This window comes from Heterocephalus glaber, unplaced genomic scaffold (assembly GCF_053883595.1).
Source record: "Heterocephalus glaber isolate CG9 unplaced genomic scaffold, H.glaber_assembly_v1.0 deba00001594, whole genome shotgun sequence".
Taxonomy (NCBI): domain Eukaryota; kingdom Metazoa; phylum Chordata; class Mammalia; order Rodentia; family Bathyergidae; genus Heterocephalus; species Heterocephalus glaber.
This window is the reverse complement of record NW_028258369.1, coordinates 16,446,132-16,464,795: the sequence shown is the minus strand read 5'-3', so window position 1 is coordinate 16,464,795 and position 18,664 is coordinate 16,446,132. Positions and strand designations below refer to the sequence as shown.

The following is an 18,664-nucleotide window of genomic DNA, read 5'->3' as shown; positions in this document are numbered from 1 at the left end:
TGGGTAAGATGAGAAAGAGCCTCCAGTAATAATAGACTTCCTACAGATCTACCAAACTACCTCCTCTGGAGTTAAGGGAGACAGGTGAAAGATTGTAGTGTCAGGCTTTAGTATAATAGTAATCATACAAAAATACCTTGAAGAAGGCAGAAAGGAAAGAGTTGATGATTCCAATTCTCCCCCAACTCCAAGCAGTGTGAAGAGAGATGCTGTCCACTTGGAGGAGGCAGAGGGAATTCAGTCCAAGCCTTGGACTTCAAGCCCAGTAGAGGCCCTGCCAAGGTAAACTGGGCCCCAGGTATAGCCCCACAACTCCGGACCCCACACCAATATCAGCAGACTGAACTGCTGAAGCACATTAGCCAAAAAGCTCTCTGCCTCCACCCGACCTTCCCCAGCCTCAGGTAGCATTGAGGGGAGCTGGATTTCACCTGCTGGGAGCAGGACACTGAGGCTAGCACAGGACTTTGTTTTGCAGCTCAGTGCTGGGCCAGCTGCAGCAAGACTCACACAGGCAGAAACCAGAGTCGCTGTGTGTAGGGCCGAGCTCAGAGATGGAGCCTCTAGGCCTGCACTGGCCCTCGGTGGAGGCCCACACACCATGGGCAGACTTGTTTCTGCCTAGAGCATTGCAAGTCCTGGAGCACTCCAGCCACCCACCCCTGACTGCTCAGGTGCCTGCAGCTGCTGGAGTTTCAGGTGGCACCCAGCTCAGCGTCAGCCTTGGCGGCCAAGGACATCTGCATTACCCTCAGGGACCACAGCGGTTCCCAGGCCAGGGCTCACACAGGGAGCCTCTGGACCTGATCCAGCACCAGGCACAGATGCTCCCCCGCCCGCCGGCAGTGGAAGGGACTTGTGCTGTGGCTGCTTCGCTGCCAGCTGTGCTGTTGGCCTGTGTGACCTGTACCTGTGAGACTCAGGAATGACCCAGCTCAGTGTCAGCAGTGGTGACAAGGACCGGCCTTCACCAACACTACCTCCCACTCCGGAAGCACAGCGTGCAGCAAGACGCCTTTCCTGAGGCGAAGCAAGGGCAGTTAGCACGGGACCCGTGCCTTAGACCTCGGTGCCAGGCTGGCAAAGCCTAACGCAGGGCAGATCCTAGAGCCTCTGTCTCCAGGCCAGCGCCCGCAGACACATCTCTGGAATAGCGCTGGTGTCAGGAGGAGTCGCGCTGCCCCAGGCTGTCACACTCTTCCAGCGGGCATCACCTGTGTCTGGCTGCAGCAGTCCTGGGCCCCAAGTGCCCTGCAGCAGTAGGCGGCCCTCAGCTGTGCAGGCCTTGGTCCTGCCACATGCTGTGCTAGTGTTGGCCGGCTCTGGGCTCCGGGTGTGCCTTAGTCAGCTCTCCTGTCTGGGAGACACCTCCCTCCCTCCATTGCAGAATTTCAGTCTGTTGTGGAATTCTGGCTCCTTCTCTACTATGCCAATGGACTCAGATAAGTCTTTAAATATAAGTCTTCAAACCTACAAGAGTCCATTTTATTGTGAGGATAAGAATAACAACTTCAGAAGGCTATTGTAAAGTTGCAGGAATAAATTATTAATAAAGTGCTTAACAGCCTGAATGAATTAATAGTCATCACTATGAATACTCTGAAGAAAGACTGTATTACGGGTCCTATATTAGGGACACCTATCCTGGTTGAGGTGACAGCGGTTGAGTGCTGCTCAGGAAGGTCTGGGGGCTAAAAGAAGAGAATCTGTTTAACTGTACTGAAAGGAGAGTTGGAGTGTGTCAGACATCTGCGAACACAGGTGATTCCAGGGAACAATGAGTTAATTGAGATGAGCATTGACCAGTTTGGCAACTGTGAAAATTGGAAGCAAAGTGTGATGAAAAAATATAAAACAAATACTTTACTGTAAATACTATTTAAAAACACTATCACACTCCCTTTTGTGCAAGTTTTCGTAACTCAGTTCCAATTCAAATGCTCAACTAATTAGGTAACATGTTTGAGTCACTATAAGACCAAGGCCACTCCTAAAGGAAACTAGCACTAGTCAGAAAATAGTGCCACCTCCTCAGAAGCAGAGAAAGTGGCAAGTAATTTTATAATTACTTTTATCTTAATCAGGGGTGATAAAAATGTATAAGAAGTCATGGGAGTCAGAGCCCAAGAATCAATTTGAAACAAAACTCAACTTTACCAGGTTCTCAATACTGCATAGACGTTATTATACATACCTCTGTAAGAGTACGTTTTCTAACAAAATTACAATAAGAGACATGGCTTTGTTATTTCAAATATTAAGCCAATGCTTCCTGTATCCATGCCTTAAATGAAAATAGAAGTAATGCTGATGGCATAGAATATATGGGAAACACTGAGGTGATGGATGATAATTGGTTATTCTTCAATTGCAATCAACTCAAAGAAATGCCATTTATTCATTTAATTTCAAACCCAGCTTGTCAGGTTTAAAAAATATTTAAAATTTCATTCCCCCCAATAAAAAAATGTACACTCTAAATGAACAGATGCTTCACAGAAGAAATACAAATGGGCAATAAATATATAAAAAATGTTCAGCACATTTAGCCATTAGAGAAATGTGAATGAAAACAACACTGGGATTTCACTTTACTCCAGTAAGAACGACCATTATCAAAGACTCAATATACAAATGCTGGTGGAGATATGGCGGAGAAGAAACTCTTCTAGATTGTTGGTGGGCATGGAGATGAGTACAACCACTGTGGAAAGCAATAGGGAGATTTCTCACCAAACTAAAAGTAGAAATTCCACTTGAAGCAGACATACTTCTCCTGGGTATCTTCCTAGAGGAACTAAAGTTATCCTACTACAGTGATACATGCACACCCATGTTTGTAGCAATATAAAACACAATAGTTAAATCATGGAAGTGGACTATATGCCCACCACAGATGCCTGAATAAAGAAAAGGTGAGATATAGATCTTTATAATGATATATAGACATATACCATAAAAGGATAATTTTGAGTCATCTGTAAGAAAATGGATGGATCTTGGGACCATAATGCTAAGTGAAATAAGTCAGTCTCAAAAGGTTAAACATCATATGACATGTCTAACTTGAGAGACCCAAAATATAAATGAAGAGCAAAATACAGATACATGTCAAGAGACAGGGAGGAACTCTTTGTTGGGATGGGATAGGGTCTTGGGGGAAGGAGAGGCAAGAAAAGGGGTAGAGGGGAATAAAAATGATCAAGAGGCACGTCTTAGTTACTTTTCTTATTGCTGAGACAAAGTACCCGATGCCCAAAGTTAGAGGAGGGAAGGTTTATTTGTGCACAATTTGTAGGGGTTTTAGGTGAGAGTTGGTTGGCTCCAAGGCGGGGTGGCATGGCAGAGGGGCATCACAGGGCAGCAAAGGAGCAAAGAAGCAGCAAGTCACAAGCGACAAGCAGTGGCCCTCTTTTGCTCTTTATGTCCTATCCAGGCAACCCACCCCTGGAGGAGGCAGCAGTCACCCCGGGGTGGGGCACCTTTCATCCCAGCATCGCACCACGAACCAATCCCAGCCTCACATCCTTGATCGCAGCAGCACACACCCTGGATAAAGCAACCTCTGCAATGCCTCACCCACGACCGCATGAGGTCTGGGGGGACATCTCGACACAAGCCAGAGTGCCTGTAAACTTAGGACTCAGAAGACGTGAGGGAGGAGAATCACCACAAGTTCTAGGCCAGCCTGGGCTACAAGTGACATGCTGTGTAAAAAAAGAAAACCCTAGTAGAATTTTACGCATATGCTATCTCATTTTCTCGAAATAAATAGTTTTACTGCTCCCTTTCCACGCTGGAAAAATGTCGTGAAACACTTGTTACACTGTTGGTCGTGGTGGTACACGCCTGTAATCTCAGCTCTCCGGAAGCTGAGGCAGGAGGATCACCATGAGTTCATAACGAGACCCTGCCTCAAAAAGCAAAAAGCAAAACAGAATAAAACAAAAACTTGCTACACTGAAGAGAGCCTCAAAGACAATGATGTATAATCCCTCCCAAGCCCACTCTGCCTTATGAATTCATCAGTCTCTGATTGTATTTGTGTGCATGGAACAGGTAAGCGTCCCTCGTGACTTCTGGAACATGAGTACCTGCCTCACATCTGGTTCACTGTTAAAACCCAAGCCCGGGGAGTGCATCTCCTGAGCCAAGCGGCCCCTCCAATTTTAAAGGAGCCTGGGACACCTAGTGGAGCCAGTCTATTCACAGACGGCCTGAAGGCAGTGATTGCAGACTGGAAAACAAAACTGAGGGAACCTCAGTGGACAGTGGGGAGTGGGAGTGGGGTGGAAGAGCGCCCTGGTGGTGTCAAGAAGTGAGTAGTCGGCCAGTGCATGAGAGAAATGTGTCGGAGGGAAAGATGGGGCACATCTGCACATGGTCTTAGGTAGGACCGGGTTAGCAGGAAGGAAGGGTCAGGGAAGACACAGATTGGGCACTGGCAGGGGGAGGGCCAGGACAGCATGGACCACTGAGTGGGGGTGGCCTTGGGAGCAGTGTGGAGGAAAGACCCTCTCCCTGGCATGTGACCCGTGACAAGTGAGCATAGGCAGATAAAAGGGTGGAGGAGAGGATGGGAAAGCTTTGGAGGGCTGTGAAGTAAATTCCCCCCTTCTCTAACCATAGCGTGTTGGACTCGCCTTTCCCTCCCTCCCCCGTGGACCCGTCCACGGGGTGTTCTGTCACGTCAGAGCCTCTGTGCCCAGCCAGGGCTTTTATTGGCTGGTGACTTGCTGACCAAAGAAAGCCCAAGGGCGTGGCCACCTCAGGGACAGGTATATAAAGGGGGGTCAGGCCCACACGGGGCAGACCGCTGGGAGGAGCTCCCGGGAGAAGCATGGCCAGGTGTCCAGCAGGGCAGAGCAGCGGCCAGAGGACCAGGCCGAGAAAGAAGAGAAGAGGAATTTCAGGGCCTAAACTGAAGGGAAAGGCGAGTAGACATCCAAGCTCCTCCCCTTGTCCCCCTTGACAGCCCTCCCAAGAGGCCTGAGGTCCCCAGACTGTACCCTTCTCATGAAGCCCCTGCTCCCATGGCTCCGCCCTCTGTCCCCCAGCCAGTGCTCTTCTGTGACCTCCCCGTGTGCTTCCAGGTGGCCAAGAAGTCAAGCAGGGCCAGAAGACCCGGTCCCCGGACAGGGAAGAAGCTCTCTCCCCGAGCATCGCCACGTCCTCCTCGAGATAGAAGAAGGAAACCCCAGCAGGGTTTGGCGGTCCTCAGCACCAACAGGGGGAGCAGCCCCAGCAAGATGCGCCAGGGCAGCAGCAGGGCCCTGGGCGCCCGGAAACGCTGCACCAGGAGAGGCCCAAAGAGAAGCCCTGCCAAGCTGGGGCGCAACAGGTCCACCCGAGGCCGAAGCCGAGGCCGCAGAGCCCCAGCCTCGCGCAAGACAATGCCAATGCGCTAGGCCAAGAGAGGTGGCCAGACACCTCGCTACCATCTGAGAGGTGGCCAGAGGTCTGCCTGCCTCTGCCTCCACTGAGGTAGACCTGAAAGTGTCCACCCACGCTTCCCCGTGACGGGGCAATAAACTAACTCTTGGCGACCTGAGAATGTGTCTGTGTGCTCTCTGGGGGCGGGGAGGGGACAAGGGAGGCAGGGAGGGAGGGCAGGGGGAGAAGGGAGGAAGGTGGGATCCTGTTCCCAGGGATTGAAATTCCAGGGGGAGGGAGAGGGGGAGGGAGGGAGGGGAAGGGGAGGAGGGGGAGGGAGGGAACTGCAATGCGGGATGGGGGAATAGAAGTCAGGGGAAGAGAGGGAGGGAGGGAGGAAAAGAGAGAGGGAGGGAGCGAGGAACTGTGGGAGGGTGGGAGGAAAAGGGGGAATATAGCGGGAGGGAGGGGACTGCACGATGGCGCAGGGCATGAGAAGTCGGGGTATGGAGGGGGCAGAGGGAGGAAAAGCGTGAGGGAGGCAGGAAGAGAGGCAGGGAGCTACCCGCGAGGGCTGGGAACTGTTCCTCCCTCCTTCTCTCCCTTTCCCCCTCTGGCTTTGCTTCCCTCTGGCCCTCTCTACCCCTGACTTCTATTCCCCCATGCCGCATTGCAGTTCCCTCCTTCCCTCCCTCCCTCCCTCCCTCCCTCCCTCCCTCTCTCTCTCCAGGCCTCCTCTCAGTCCCTCCCTCAGCTCTTCCTCACCCTCCCTCCTTCCATTCCCTCCTCCCTCCCTCCTCCCTCCCTCCCTGCTCCCCTCCCTCCCTCCCTCCCTTCCTCACTTCCTCTCTCCTCCCTCCCTCCCTCCCTTCCCCTGACTTCTATTCCCGACCCACCTTGCAGTTCCCTCCCTCCCCCTCCTCCCCTTCCCCTCCCTCCCTCCCCCTCTCCCTCCCCCTCGAATTCCAATCCCTGGGAACAGGAGGATCCCACCTTCCTCCCTTCTCCCCCTGCCCTCCCTCCCTGCCTCCCTTGTCCCCTCCCCGCCCCCAGAGAGCACACAGACACATTCTCAGGTCGCCAAGAGTTAGTTTATTGCCCCGTCACGGGGAAGCGTGGGTGGACACTTTCAGGTCTACCTCAGTGGAGGCAGAGGCAGGCAGACCTCTGGCCACCTCTCAGATGGTAGCGAGGTGTCTGGCCACCTCTCTTGGCCTAGCGCATTGGCATTGTCTTGCGCGAGGCTGGGGCTCTGCGGCCTCGGCTTCGGCCTCGGGTGGACCTGTTGCGCCCCAGCTTGGCAGGGCTTCTCTTTGGGCCTCTCCTGGTGCAGCGTTTCCGGGCGCCCAGGGCCCTGCTGCTGCCCTGGCGCATCTTGCTGGGGCTGCTCCCCCTGTTGGTGCTGAGGACCGCCAAACCCTGCTGGGGTTTCCTTCTTCTATCTCGAGGAGGACGTGGCGATGCTCGGGGAGAGAGCTTCTTCCCTGTCCGGGGACCGGGTCTTCTGGCCCTGCTTGACTTCTTGGCCACCTGGAAGCACACGGGGAGGTCACAGAAGAGCACTGGCTGGGGGACAGAGGGCGGAGCCATGGGAGCAGGGGCTTCATGAGAAGGGTACAGTCTGGGGACCTCAGGCCTCTTGGGAGGGCTGTCAAGGGGGACAAGGGGAGGAGCTTGGATGTCTACTCGCCTTTCCCTTCAGTTTAGGCCCTGAAATTCCTCTTCTCTTCTTTCTCGGCCTGGTCCTCTGGCCGCTGCTCTGCCCTGCTGGACACCTGGCCATGCTTCTCCCGGGAGCTCCTCCCAGCGGTCTGCCCCGTGTGGGCCTGACCCCCCTTTATATACCTGTCCCTGAGGTGGCCACGCCCTTGGGCTTTCTTTGGTCAGCAAGTCACCAGCCAATAAAAGCCCTGGCTGGGCACAGAGGCTCTGACGTGACAGAACACCCCGTGGACGGGTCCACGGGGGAGGGAGGGAAAGGCGAGTCCAACACGCTATGGTTAGAGAAGGGGGCAATTTACTTCACAGCCCTCCAAAGCTTTCCCATCCTCTCCTCCACCCCTTTTATCTGCCTATGCTCACTTGTCACGGGTCACATGCCAGGGAGAGGGTCTCTCCTCCACACTGCTCCCAAGGCCACCCCCACTCAGTGGTCCATGCTGTCCTGGCCCTCCCCCTGCCAGTGCCCAATCTGTGTCTTCCCTGACCCTTCCTTCCTGCTAACCCGGTCCTACCTAAGACCATGTGCAGATGTGCCCCATCTTTCCCTCCGACACATTTCTCTCATGCACTGGCCGACTACTCACTTCTTGACACCACCAGGGCGCTCTTCCACCCCACTCCCACTCCCCACTGTCCACTGAGGTTCCCTCAGTTTTGTTTTCCAGTCTGCAATCACTGCCTTCAGGCCGTCTGTGAATAGACTGGCTCCACTAGGTGTCCCAGGCTCCTTTAAAATTGGAGGGGCCGCTTGGCTCAGGAGATGCACTACCCCTGTTCCATGCGCACAAATACAATCTGAGACTGAGGAATTCATAAGGCAGAGCGGGCTTGGGAGGGATTGTACATCATTGTCTTTGAGGCTCTCTTCAGTGTAGCAAGTTTTTGTTTTATTCTGTTTTGCTTTTTGCTTTTTGAGGCAGGGTCTTGTTATGAACTCATGGTGATCCTCCTGCCTCAGCTTCCAGAGAGCCGAGATTACAGGCGTGTACCACCACGACCAACAGTGTAACAAGTGTTTTACGACATTTTTCCAGCGTGGAAAGGGAGCAGTAAAACTATTTATTTCGAGAAAATGAGATAGCATATGCGTAAAATTCTACTAGGGTTTTCTTTTTTTACACAGCATGTCACTTGTAGCCCAGGCTGGCCTAGAACTTGTGGTGATTCTCCTCCCTCACGTCTTCTGAGTCCTAAGTTTACAGGCACTCTGGCTTGTGTCGAGATGTCCCCCCAGACCTCATGCGGTCGTGGGTGAGGCATTGCAGAGGTTGCTTTATCCAGGGTGTGTGCTGCTGCGATCAAGGATGTGAGGCTGGGATTGGTTCGTGGTGCGATGCTGGGATGAAAGGTGCCCCACCCCGGGGTGACTGCTGCCTCCTCCAGGGGTGGGTTGCCTGGATAGGACATAAGGAGCAAAAGAGGGCCACTGCTTGTCGCTTGTGACTTGCTGCTTCTTTGCTCCTTTGCTGCCCTGTGATGCCCGTCTTTCACCATTGACTTCTAGTTCTTTATATATTCTAGATAGTAGTCCTTTGTCTGAGGAACAGCTGGTAAAAATTTTTTCCCACATTGTGGGTTGTCTCTTCACTCTGTTGTTGGTTTCTCTTGGTATGCAGAAGTTTTTTAACAAGATGGGATCCCAGTTGTTGACTCTTTGTGCTACTTCATGTGAAAATGAGGATTTGTTTTTAAAGTCTTTTCCTATGCCAATGTCTTCAAGAGTTCTACCTATACTATCTTCCAGCAGGTTCAGTGTTTCTGTTTTTATATTTAGATCTTTGATCCATTTCAATTCTAGTTTAGTGCATGGTGAGAGATAAGGATCTAGGTTTAATTTTTTGTTGCCCATAATTTCAATAAAAATTTTAGTCTCCAAGATTTCTGTTTGAAACATTTTTATGGACTCCAACTGTTTTTTATGCTGGGCATTCATGGTTTGTATCCTTTTCTTTAGCTCATCCAGTAAGCTAGCCTCATCTATTATTTGTTTTATTAGGATCATTATGCCTTTAATTATCTGTGCTTTGAATTTGTCAAACATATTATTGATCTGTTTAGTTATCTCCACTGTTGATGTTTCAAATATTTCAGCTGTGTGGCTTTTGATTACTTCTCCCTTGATGTTCACTGAATGTCCTTTGGAGGACTTGGAAGCTTTTGGAGGTATTTTGTTTCCTCGTTTCCTCATTTTCTTCTTTTCTTTGTTTGTTTGATTGTTTGTTTTCTGTGCTGAGACTTGCGGTTTGTTTATAGCGGATGGCTTTATTGCTAGTATTGAGACCTCTTTAAGTAACGACTCCTTTTCAGAAATGTCCTCTACATGTGCCTAGATATTGGCCTTTAGGCCTGTTTCAGGATCCAACCACTTCTGTTTCTTTGGGAGAGGAGAATGTAGCCTATTTATCCCAGTATCCAGTTCTTTGGGAATGGGCTGTGGTGTTGTTTATGACCCCAAGGCAATCCAGATATTGACAAACGAGAAAACCAATTGATAACAACATCTAAGCCAGCTTGACTAAAGTAGTAAAATCAACAAACACAGTAGTATCAAATAAAACTGGATAGTGATGAACCCTAGGATCCAACCGTGTAGCACACTTAACTGTAGAAGTGAGATCTCTAGTTAATAGCACAAACTCTAGTAGAAACAGCATATTGATGTACAATAGGTATCTACTCAGTAGAGGAATTTTACCTCCGTTAACAATAGAACGGTGTTCAACTGTAGTAAGATATAGCTAACTGTCTACAGATTCATAGTAGTTAATGGCTAATGGTTATACTAGTAAGGATAGAGGTTGCAGGGAACGAGAGCTTGAAAAAAACAGAATTTGGAAAATTGCATAATAGAAAATGGAGAGAATGTAATAAATGTACAATAAAGAATCCTAATAAAAAGCCCATGGTAACAGTAACAGAAAAAACCAACAAGGAAAGGGATAAACCAGAAGCAGTAGAGATGAAATTAGGGGAGAAATGAAAAAAGAATAAAGAAAAAAGTAGAATGAGAGAAAAGTTGAATGAGAAAAGAAGAGAGAGATATGGAAGAAGGAAAGGGGGGAGAGAGAGAAAGAGAGAGAGAGAAAGACCTAATCAAACAAATAAAACAAAGCAATATCTTAATAGGGAGAACAAGAAAACAGGTGATAACACTCCAAACTCCCTCCCTCCCAAATAAAATATGACAAAAGTTAAAATAATACAAATGGAAAGAAAAACTTGGGGTCCAAAGACCTAAGGACACAATGTGAGAGACCATGGCACCGGATCTTAGTGTCATAAAAAGAAAAGATGCTCTGAAGAAGGCAGGAAGGGAAGAGTTGCTGATGTCGTCCCACTCCCTGCCCCGAGCAGTGTGAAGTGAGGGCCCTAGGGAGAGGGAGAGGGAATGAAGTCCAGGCCTCAGACATCAAAACAGTGCCAGCCCTGCTGAGGAGAAAGTGGGCGCCAGGTAGAGCCCCACCATCCCCGGCCCCCCGCCAGCGTCTGCAGACCGAACTGCTGGAAGCACATGAGCCAAGAAGCTCACTCCCTCGATCCTCCCCCTCCCAGCCTCAGGCAGCAGTGGGGGGAGCAAGACTCCTTCCGTTAAGTAGCAAGTCACCACGGCTAGCACAGGACTTTGTTTTGCAGCTCAGTGCTGGGCCAGCTGCAGCAAGACTCACACAGGCAGAAACCAGAGTCGCTGTGTGTAGGGCCGAGCTCAGAGATGGAGCCTCTAGGCCTGCACTGGCCCTCGGTGGAGGCCCACACACCATGGGCAGACTTGTTTCTGCCTAGAGCATTGCAAGTCCTGGAGCACTCCAGCCACCCACCCCTGACTGCTCAGGTGCCTACAGCTGCTGGAGTTTCAGGTGGCACCCAGCTCAGCGTCAGCCTTGGCGGCCAAGGACATCTGCATTACCCTCAGGGACCACAGCGGTTCCCAGGCCAGGGCTCACACAGGGAGCCTCTGGACCTGATCCAGCACCAGGCACAGATGCTCCCCCGCCCGCCGGCAGTGGAAGGGACTTGTGCTGTGGCTGCTTCGCTGCCAGCTGTGCTGTTGGCCTGTGTGACCTGTACCTGTGAGACTCAGGAATGACCCAGCTCAGTGTCAGCAGTGGTGACAAGGACCGGCCTTCACCAACACTACCTCCCACTCCGGAAGCACAGCGTGCAGCAAGACGCCTTTCCTGAGGCGAAGCAAGGGCAGTTAGCACGGGACCCGTGCCTTAGACCTCGGTGCCAGGCTGGCAAAGCCTAACGCAGGGCAGATCCTAGAGCCTCTGTCTCCAGGCCAGCGCCCGCAGACACATCTCTGGAATAGCGCTGGTGTCAGGAGGAGTCGCGCTGCCCCAGGCTGTCACACTCTTCCAGCGGGCATCACCTGTGTCTGGCTGCAGCAGTCCTGGGCCCCAAGTGCCCTGCAGCAGTAGGCGGCCCTCAGCTGTGCAGGCCTTGGTCCTGCCACATGCTGTGCTAGTGTTGGCCGGCTCTGGGCTCCGGGTGTGCCTTAGTCAGCTCTCCTGTCTGGGAGACACCTCCCTCCCTCCATTGCAGAATTTCAGTCTGTTGTGGAATTCTGGCTCCTTCTCTACTATGCCAATGGACTCAGATAAGTCTTTAAATATAAGTCTTCAAACCTACAAGAGTCCATTTTATTGTGAGGATAAGAATAACAACTTCAGAAGGCTATTGTAAAGTTGCAGGAATAAATTATTAATAAAGTGCTTAACAGCCTGAATGAATTAATAGTCATCACTATGAATACTCTGAAGAAAGACTGTATTACGGGTCCTATATTAGGGACACCTATCCTGGTTGAGGTGACAGCGGTTGAGTGCTGCTCAGGAAGGTCTGGGGGCTAAAAGAAGAGAATCTGTTTAACTGTACTGAAAGGAGAGTTGGAGTGTGTCAGACATCTGCGAACACAGGTGATTCCAGGGAACAATGAGTTAATTGAGATGAGCATTGACCAGTTTGGCAACTGTGAAAATTGGAAGCAAAGTGTGATGAAAAAATATAAAACAAATACTTTACTGTAAATACTATTTAAAAACACTATCACACTCCCTTTTGTGCAAGTTTTCGTAACTCAGTTCCAATTCAAATGCTCAACTAATTAGGTAACATGTTTGAGTCACTATAAGACCAAGGCCACTCCTAAAGGAAACTAGCACTAGTCAGAAAATAGTGCCACCTCCTCAGAAGCAGAGAAAGTGGCAAGTAATTTTATAATTACTTTTATCTTAATCAGGGGTGATAAAAATGTATAAGAAGTCATGGGAGTCAGAGCCCAAGAATCAATTTGAAACAAAACTCAACTTTACCAGGTTCTCAATACTGCATAGACGTTATTATACATACCTCTGTAAGAGTACGTTTTCTAACAAAATTACAATAAGAGACATGGCTTTGTTATTTCAAATATTAAGCCAATGCTTCCTGTATCCATGCCTTAAATGAAAATAGAAGTAATGCTGATGGCATAGAATATATGGGAAACACTGAGGTGATGGATGATAATTGGTTATTCTTCAATTGCAATCAACTCAAAGAAATGCCATTTATTCATTTAATTTCAAACCCAGCTTGTCAGGTTTAAAAAATATTTAAAATTTCATTCCCCCCAATAAAAAAATGTACACTCTAAATGAACAGATGCTTCACAGAAGAAATACAAATGGGCAATAAATATATAAAAAATGTTCAGCACATTTAGCCATTAGAGAAATGTGAATGAAAACAACACTGGGATTTCACTTTACTCCAGTAAGAACGACCATTATCAAAGACTCAATATACAAATGCTGGTGGAGATATGGCGGAGAAGAAACTCTTCTAGATTGTTGGTGGGCATGGAGATGAGTACAACCACTGTGGAAAGCAATAGGGAGATTTCTCACCAAACTAAAAGTAGAAATTCCACTTGAAGCAGACATACTTCTCCTGGGTATCTTCCTAGAGGAACTAAAGTTATCCTACTACAGTGATACATGCACACCCATGTTTGTAGCAATATAAAACACAATAGTTAAATCATGGAAGTGGACTATATGCCCACCACAGATGCCTGAATAAAGAAAAGGTGAGATATAGATCTTTATAATGATATATAGACATATACCATAAAAGGATAATTTTGAGTCATCTGTAAGAAAATGGATGGATCTTGGGACCATAATGCTAAGTGAAATAAGTCAGTCTCAAAAGGTTAAACATCATATGACATGTCTAACTTGAGAGACCCAAAATATAAATGAAGAGCAAAATACAGATACATGTCAAGAGACAGGGAGGAACTCTTTGTTGGGATGGGATAGGGTCTTGGGGGAAGGAGAGGCAAGAAAAGGGGTAGAGGGGAATAAAAATGATCAAGAGGCACGTCTTAGTTACTTTTCTTATTGCTGAGACAAAGTACCCGATGCCCAAAGTTAGAGGAGGGAAGGTTTATTTGTGCACAATTTGTAGGGGTTTTAGGTGAGAGTTGGTTGGCTCCAAGGCGGGGTGGCATGGCAGAGGGGCATCACAGGGCAGCAAAGGAGCAAAGAAGCAGCAAGTCACAAGCGACAAGCAGTGGCCCTCTTTTGCTCCTTATGTCCTATCCAGGCAACCCACCCCTGGAGGAGGCAGCAGTCACCCCGGGGTGGGGCACCTTTCATCCCAGCATCGCACCACGAACCAATCCCAGCCTCACATCCTTGATCGCAGCAGCACACACCCTGGATAAAGCAACCTCTGCAATGCCTCACCCACGACCGCATGAGGTCTGGGGGGACATCTCGACACAAGCCAGAGTGCCTGTAAACTTAGGACTCAGAAGACGTGAGGGAGGAGAATCACCACAAGTTCTAGGCCAGCCTGGGCTACAAGTGACATGCTGTGTAAAAAAAGAAAACCCTAGTAGAATTTTACGCATATGCTATCTCATTTTCTCGAAATAAATAGTTTTACTGCTCCCTTTCCACGCTGGAAAAATGTCGTAAAACACTTGTTACACTGTTGGTCGTGGTGGTACACGCCTGTAATCTCAGCTCTCCGGAAGCTGAGGCAGGAGGATCACCATGAGTTCATAACGAGACCCTGCCTCAAAAAGCAAAAAGCAAAACAGAATAAAACAAAAACTTGCTACACTGAAGAGAGCCTCAAAGACAATGATGTATAATCCCTCCCAAGCCCACTCTGCCTTATGAATTCATCAGTCTCTGATTGTATTTGTGTGCATGGAACAGGTAAGCGTCCCTCGTGACTTCTGGAACATGAGTACCTGCCTCACATCTGGTTCACTGTTAAAACCCAAGCCCGGGGAGTGCATCTCCTGAGCCAAGCGGCCCCTCCAATTTTAAAGGAGCCTGGGACACCTAGTGGAGCCAGTCTATTCACAGACGGCCTGAAGGCAGTGATTGCAGACTGGAAAACAAAACTGAGGGAACCTCAGTGGACAGTGGGGAGTGGGAGTGGGGTGGAAGAGCGCCCTGGTGGTGTCAAGAAGTGAGTAGTCGGCCAGTGCATGAGAGAAATGTGTCGGAGGGAAAGATGGGGCACATCTGCACATGGTCTTAGGTAGGACCGGGTTAGCAGGAAGGAAGGGTCAGGGAAGACACAGATTGGGCACTGGCAGGGGGAGGGCCAGGACAGCATGGACCACTGAGTGGGGGTGGCCTTGGGAGCAGTGTGGAGGAAAGACCCTCTCCCTGGCGTGTGACCCGTGACAAGTGAGCATAGGCAGATAAAAGGGGTGGAGGAGAGGATGGGAAAGCTTTGGAGGGCTGTGAAGTAAATTCCCCCCTTCTCTAACCATAGCGTGTTGGACTCGCCTTTCCCTCCCTCCCCCGTGGACCCGTCCACGGGGTGTTCTGTCACGTCAGAGCCTCTGTGCCCAGCCAGGGCTTTTATTGGCTGGTGACTTGCTGACCAAAGAAAGCCCAAGGGCGTGGCCACCTCAGGGACAGGTATATAAAGGGGGGTCAGGCCCACACGGGGCAGACCGCTGGGAGGAGCTCCCGGGAGAAGCATGGCCAGGTGTCCCGCAGGGCAGAGCAGCGGCCAGAGGACCAGGCCGAGAAAGAAGAGAAGAGGAATTTCAGGGCCTAAACTGAAGGGAAAGGCGAGTAGACATCCAAGCTCCTCCCCTTGTCCCCCTTGACAGCCCTCCCAAGAGGCCTGAGGTCCCCAGACTGTACCCTTCTCATGAAGCCCCTGCTCCCATGGCTCCGCCCTCTGTCCCCCAGCCAGTGCTCTTCTGTGACCTCCCCGTGTGCTTCCAGGTGGCCAAGAAGTCAAGCAGGGCCAGAAGACCCGGTCCCCGGACAGGGAAGAAGCTCTCTCCCCGAGCATCGCCACGTCCTCCTCGAGATAGAAGAAGGAAACCCCAGCAGGGTTTGGCGGTCCTCAGCACCAACAGGGGGAGCAGCCCCAGCAAGATGCGCCAGGGCAGCAGCAGGGCCCTGGGCGCCCGGAAACGCTGCACCAGGAGAGGCCCAAAGAGAAGCCCTGCCAAGCTGGGGCGCAACAGGTCCACCCGAGGCCGAAGCCGAGGCCGCAGAGCCCCAGCCTCGCGCAAGACAATGCCAATGCGCTAGGCCAAGAGAGGTGGCCAGACACCTCGCTACCATCTGAGAGGTGGCCAGAGGTCTGCCTGCCTCTGCCTCCACTGAGGTAGACCTGAAAGTGTCCACCCACGCTTCCCCGTGACGGGGCAATAAACTAACTCTTGGCGACCTGAGAATGTGTCTGTGTGCTCTCTGGGGGCGGGGAGGGGACAAGGGAGGCAGGGAGGGAGGGCAGGGGGAGAAGGGAGGAAGGTGGGATCCTGTTCCCAGGGATTGAAATTCCAGGGGGAGGGAGAGGGGGAGGGAGGGAGGGGAAGGGGAGGAGGGGGAGGGAGGGAACTGCAATGCGGGATGGGGGAATAGAAGTCAGGGGAAGAGAGGGAGGGAGGGAGGAAAAGAGAGAGGGAGGGAGCGAGGAACTGTGGGAGGGTGGGAGGAAAAGGGGGAATATAGCGGGAGGGAGGGGACTGCACGATGGCGCAGGGCATGAGAAGTCGGGGTATGGAGGGGGCAGAGGGAGGAAAAGCGTGAGGGAGGCAGGAAGAGAGGCAGGGAGCTGCCCGCGAGGGCTGGGAACTGTTCCTCCCTCCTTCTCTCCCTTTCCCCCTCTGGCTTTGCTTCCCTCTGGCCCTCTCTACCCCTGACTTCTATTCCCCCATGCCGCATTGCAGTTCCCTCCTTCCCTCCCTCCCTCCCCCTCCCTCCCTCCCTCCCTCTCTCTCTCCAGGCCTCCTCTCAGTCCCTCCCTCAGCTCTTCCTCACCCTCCCTCCTTCCATTCCCTCCTCCCTCCCTCCTCCCTCCCTCCCTGCTCCCCTCCCTCCCTCCCTCCCTTCCTCACTTCCTCTCTCCTCCCTCCCTCCCTCCCTTCCCCTGACTTCTATTCCCGACCCACCTTGCAGTTCCCTCCCTCCCCCTCCTCCCCTTCCCCTCCCTCCCTCCCCCTCTCCCTCCCCCTCGAATTCCAATCCCTGGGAACAGGAGGATCCCACCTTCCTCCCTTCTCCCCCTGCCCTCCCTCCCTGCCTCCCTTGTCCCCTCCCCGCCCCCAGAGAGCACACAGACACATTCTCAGGTCGCCAAGAGTTAGTTTATTGCCCCGTCACGGGGAAGCGTGGGTGGACACTTTCAGGTCTACCTCAGTGGAGGCAGAGGCAGGCAGACCTCTGGCCACCTCTCAGATGGTAGCGAGGTGTCTGGCCACCTCTCTTGGCCTAGCGCATTGGCATTGTCTTGCGCGAGGCTGGGGCTCTGCGGCCTCGGCTTCGGCCTCGGGTGGACCTGTTGCGCCCCAGCTTGGCAGGGCTTCTCTTTGGGCCTCTCCTGGTGCAGCGTTTCCGGGCGCCCAGGGCCCTGCTGCTGCCCTGGCGCATCTTGCTGGGGCTGCTCCCCCTGTTGGTGCTGAGGACCGCCAAACCCTGCTGGGGTTTCCTTCTTCTATCTCGAGGAGGACGTGGCGATGCTCGGGGAGAGAGCTTCTTCCCTGTCCGGGGACCGGGTCTTCTGGCCCTGCTTGACTTCTTGGCCACCTGGAAGCACACGGGGAGGTCACAGAAGAGCACTGGCTGGGGGACAGAGGGCGGAGCCATGGGAGCAGGGGCTTCATGAGAAGGGTACAGTCTGGGGACCTCAGGCCTCTTGGGAGGGCTGTCAAGGGGGACAAGGGGAGGAGCTTGGATGTCTACTCGCCTTTCCCTTCAGTTTAGGCCCTGAAATTCCTCTTCTCTTCTTTCTCGGCCTGGTCCTCTGGCCGCTGCTCTGCCCTGCTGGACACCTGGCCATGCTTCTCCCGGGAGCTCCTCCCAGCGGTCTGCCCCGTGTGGGCCTGACCCCCCTTTATATACCTGTCCCTGAGGTGGCCACGCCCTTGGGCTTTCTTTGGTCAGCAAGTCACCAGCCAATAAAAGCCCTGGCTGGGCACAGAGGCTCTGACGTGACAGAACACCCCGTGGACGGGTCCACGGGGGAGGGAGGGAAAGGCGAGTCCAACACGCTATGGTTAGAGAAGGGGGCAATTTACTTCACAGCCCTCCAAAGCTTTCCCATCCTCTCCTCCACCCCTTTTATCTGCCTATGCTCACTTGTCACGGGTCACATGCCAGGGAGAGGGTCTCTCCTCCACACTGCTCCCAAGGCCACCCCCACTCAGTGGTCCATGCTGTCCTGGCCCTCCCCCTGCCAGTGCCCAATCTGTGTCTTCCCTGACCCTTCCTTCCTGCTAACCCGGTCCTACCTAAGACCATGTGCAGATGTGCCCCATCTTTCCCTCCGACACATTTCTCTCATGCACTGGCCGACTACTCACTTCTTGACACCACCAGGGCGCTCTTCCACCCCACTCCCACTCCCCACTGTCCACTGAGGTTCCCTCAGTTTTGTTTTCCAGTCTGCAATCACTGCCTTCAGGCCGTCTGTGAATAGACTGGCTCCACTAGGTGTCCCAGGCTCCTTTAAAATTGGAGGGGCCGCTTGGCTCAGGAGATGCACTACCCCTGTTCCATGCGCACAAATACAATCTGAGACTGAGGAATTCATAAGGCAGAGCGGGCTTGGGAGGGATTGTACATCATTGTCTTTGAGGCTCTCTTCAGTGTAGCAAGTTTTTGTTTTATTCTGTTTTGCTTTTTGCTTTTTGAGGCAGGGTCTTGTTATGAACTCATGGTGATCCTCCTGCCTCAGCTTCCAGAGAGCCGAGATTACAGGCGTGTACCACCACGACCAACAGTGTAACAAGTGTTTTACGACATTTTTCCAGCGTGGAAAGGGAGCAGTAAAACTATTTATTTCGAGAAAATGAGATAGCATATGCGTAAAATTCTACTAGGGTTTTCTTTTTTTACACAGCATGTCACTTGTAGCCCAGGCTGGCCTAGAACTTGTGGTGATTCTCCTCCCTCACGTCTTCTGAGTCCTAAGTTTACAGGCACTCTGGCTTGTGTCGAGATGTCCCCCCAGACCTCATGCGGTCGTGGGTGAGGCATTGCAGAGGTTGCTTTATCCAGGGTGTGTGCTGCTGCGATCAAGGATGTGAGGCTGG

The 18,664-nt window shown here is 51.8% G+C and overlaps 4 long non-coding RNA genes across 4 annotated transcripts; 2 read left to right on the top strand and 2 right to left on the bottom strand.

The window, feature by feature from the left end:
* The first annotated feature begins 4,661 nt into the window (after positions 1-4,661).
* Positions 4,662-5,554, top strand: LOC147823299 (uncharacterized). The gene is made up of 2 exons (XR_015444160.1): positions 4,662-4,933; positions 5,094-5,554. It is a non-coding gene; the product is annotated as an uncharacterized LOC147823299 (long non-coding RNA).
* An 888-nt stretch (positions 5,555-6,442) lies between these two features.
* Positions 6,443-7,817, bottom strand: LOC147823298 (uncharacterized). The gene is made up of 2 exons (XR_015444133.1): positions 7,064-7,817; positions 6,443-6,903 (listed from the first exon to the last, which is right to left on the bottom strand). It is a non-coding gene; the product is annotated as an uncharacterized LOC147823298 (long non-coding RNA).
* Positions 7,818-13,159: 5,342 nt separating this feature from the next.
* Positions 13,160-15,805, top strand: LOC147823297 (uncharacterized). Its single transcript, XR_015444132.1, has 2 exons — positions 13,160-15,184; positions 15,345-15,805. It is a non-coding gene; the product is annotated as an uncharacterized LOC147823297 (long non-coding RNA).
* Positions 15,806-16,695: 890 nt separating this feature from the next.
* LOC147823296 (uncharacterized) lies at positions 16,696-18,070 on the bottom strand. The gene is made up of 2 exons (XR_015444131.1): positions 17,317-18,070; positions 16,696-17,156 (listed from the first exon to the last, which is right to left on the bottom strand). It is a non-coding gene; the product is annotated as an uncharacterized LOC147823296 (long non-coding RNA).
* Between the last annotated feature and the right edge of the window lie 594 nt (positions 18,071-18,664).